This window comes from Empidonax traillii, unplaced genomic scaffold (assembly GCF_003031625.1).
Source record: "Empidonax traillii isolate 1590-97213 ecotype Southwest subspecies unplaced genomic scaffold, ASM303162v1 scaffold396:size1303734, whole genome shotgun sequence".
In the NCBI taxonomy this organism is placed as follows: domain Eukaryota; kingdom Metazoa; phylum Chordata; class Aves; order Passeriformes; family Tyrannidae; genus Empidonax; species Empidonax traillii.
The window spans coordinates 1,159,007-1,161,562 of NW_020955589.1; the positions used below are offsets into that span (position 1 = coordinate 1,159,007).

At 43.9% G+C, this 2,556-nt stretch overlaps 1 protein-coding gene across 4 annotated transcripts in view; it reads right to left on the minus strand.

Annotated features, from left to right (window-relative positions):
• The window catches only part of RNF152 (ring finger protein 152), a 46,429-nt gene that overhangs the window by 36,485 nt on the left and 7,388 nt on the right, over window positions 1–2,556 (minus strand). Inside the window, exon 1 of one of the 4 annotated variants that reach the window (XM_027893574.1) lies at window positions 1,485–2,440. The exons of the other annotated variants lie outside the window; for them this stretch is intronic. The gene's annotated coding sequence lies outside the window, so the exon portion shown is untranslated. Of the gene's footprint in view, window positions 1–1,484; window positions 2,441–2,556 lie in introns of those variants that run through there. 4 annotated transcript variants of the gene reach the window in all.

A 2,556-nucleotide genomic window follows, 5' to 3' on the forward strand; every position in this document is an offset into this window, starting at 1 on the left:
TAATCCTGAGGTTCATCTGCCGGGGCCAAGCGAGCTTGGACGGTGGCAGCGAGGTCCTCAGGACGTAGATGGATTGCCTTACAGGGCTAACGAGCTCCATCTGCCCGGGGAGTGTCCTAACCGGGAATCGAACCCAGATCTCAGCATTGACAACGCTGTGGTTTAGCCACTGCACCACCAGGGACACTCTCAAATACATGAACTTCAGTAATCAAATACTACCTCCTGGACTTACACGCAGTGCCAATGCAAGGAGAAAAACTGGTGCCAGTTTTTAGCATCTGGCTTATTAATTATTTTGTAAAGATGTACAATCTGTTGAGTCATCTGAAACGCTTTAAGACACTGACATTATTTTATGAATCTAGTTTGACATAGTTTATAGCAATCATGGTCATGATTTATATCACAAACTCCCAAGAACACAAGTTTGACTTCTAAATCATTGTCGTCCCAACTGTTTCACTTCAGGTCAGCCTGGTCTGTTCCAAGGCCAGGTTTTGTTGGCAAACATATTTGCTTTGCTCTTATATCCGCTTTTCCTCATCTAGTTTGATGAAACAAAAAAGCCCAAGGTACGTATATAAAGACAATTGTTACGGTCATTCGAACACAACCAAAAACGTCTACTTCATCCTCTCTTGCTGCTGCATGAAGTTTTTATTAATCACCCCCCATTCTCTGAATAAAGCTGTAGGAAGAAACTCACTATAAATTGGTCAGAAGACAGATATGCAGACATCTAATGACTTGTTGAGACTACAGACATCACTTCTCTGGAAAGCGGCCAAGTTGCACCAACTTGCATTTCAGCTAAAAGTCCAGGCTCTAAAGCCCGCACGCTCTTTTCTTGCACAATCATGTTCCTATTCAGTTCCAGAGAACAAAAAAAGCACGAGCAACCAGCGTTCCTCACTATGAACTGATGTAATTTCACTATCATGCTCAACACCATGGAAGGTAGGTGAGATCAAGCAAGACTGCATACAACAGAACACTGAGAAGCAGGGCAGAACACAGCATATTCTTCAGATGTGTATTATTTATACAGAGTTGGCCTGATGCACCCATTAACCCGTTGCCTGATCTCAGAGGATGCCCACAGTAATGGCTCTGGTCTAGATGAATCCTCTAAAACACTTCATCCAAAGGTACTGGGCTGGCCTTCACCTACAGTTTGAACAAGCGAGTATTACAGATCTAAACTGGAATCAAGACTGTATACAATCCTATGAGGTTATCTAGACCTGGGACCTTTGGAAAATGGTAGGTGGCACCAGAAGTAACAGGCTACAGTGATGGTACCCAAAAACATGGAGAGAAGCAGATGGCATCTGTTAGGGAAGCACAGAAACAGAGGGAAAGGAGGCAGGACTGTGGAGGGTGAGTTTAAGGGGATGAGAAACTGGGCTGCCACAGAGGGAAGAGCAGGACAGTCACAGGCAAGTCAAAAAGAACCTGCGAAGCACCAGAGCTCTACCTACCTCATCCTTAAATGGGATCTCAGCGTAACCTGGCTCTGGGCTGCACAACCCCCCCCAGCACAGCAGCAGATGACCTACTGAGCACATCACCTCACTCTAGCAACAACCACCATCTACACCCAAACAGTGCTCTTCAGCAGGCCCTTATCTCATGGGTCAGAAATCAGCCCAAAGGTCTATGCCTTGGGATTACTCACACCACTGCAGATTATTGTGACAAGGCCTAATTTTTATGTATCTCTCCCATTCCCTTTGTCAGTTAAAAAATTAAACCTAGCTATGTTCATTTTTTAATACAAAGACTGCAAACTTGATCATTTCAAAATTAAGAGTTATCATAATGAAGACTACACACGCAACCTTCACCCAGCTCTTGTATACATCTGCACTGACTGTCTCCAATTATCACAAACCATTTGAGCCCTGGAAATCAACTGCGTTGGGAAAAAAGATAAGACTGTATGATAAAAGCAACACCTGTCTCAAACCCTGCCTCACCCAGTGGAGGTTGGGAAGATTAGTGAACAAGACAATGCCCTAAGAAAAAGAGACAACCACCTTGCTTGAGAAAGTTGGGCATAGCACTTGAAGGCTCCTTCTTGACTCCACAGTCTTTTTAAGATGCTCAGCAAGTCTCTGAAACAAGTTTTTTTCTTCAGGTGACCCCTAATGGGGCAGGGCCCACCCTCTGCAAAGCCAAGGCATTTAGGGCTAATCTACAAGTGTACTGACACTAACAGCTGAGGCCAGTTGTCCTTGTGCTTCCAGCAGATGAACTGCTATGTCATGCCAGGTACTCTGGGACAAATGGAACATAAAATCATCCCCAAAAATCTTTTTGAGGCAGCCAAAATTGCAACTGTTTCAATCACTTGAGTTTTATTTGCTTTTTGACTCCATTCCTCAGCTATGAAGATATTACCTGCTGCAAGAATAAAAACTTCCACACCTGAAAAAGCCCCCCAGGAAGGGATAAGCAGCACTGTTCAGTTCAAAGTCTGGGTGGGGTGTAAAATAAATAGATGTGGATACACATGCAGAAAGTAAATGTGGGGAAGAGAAAATGAATTAT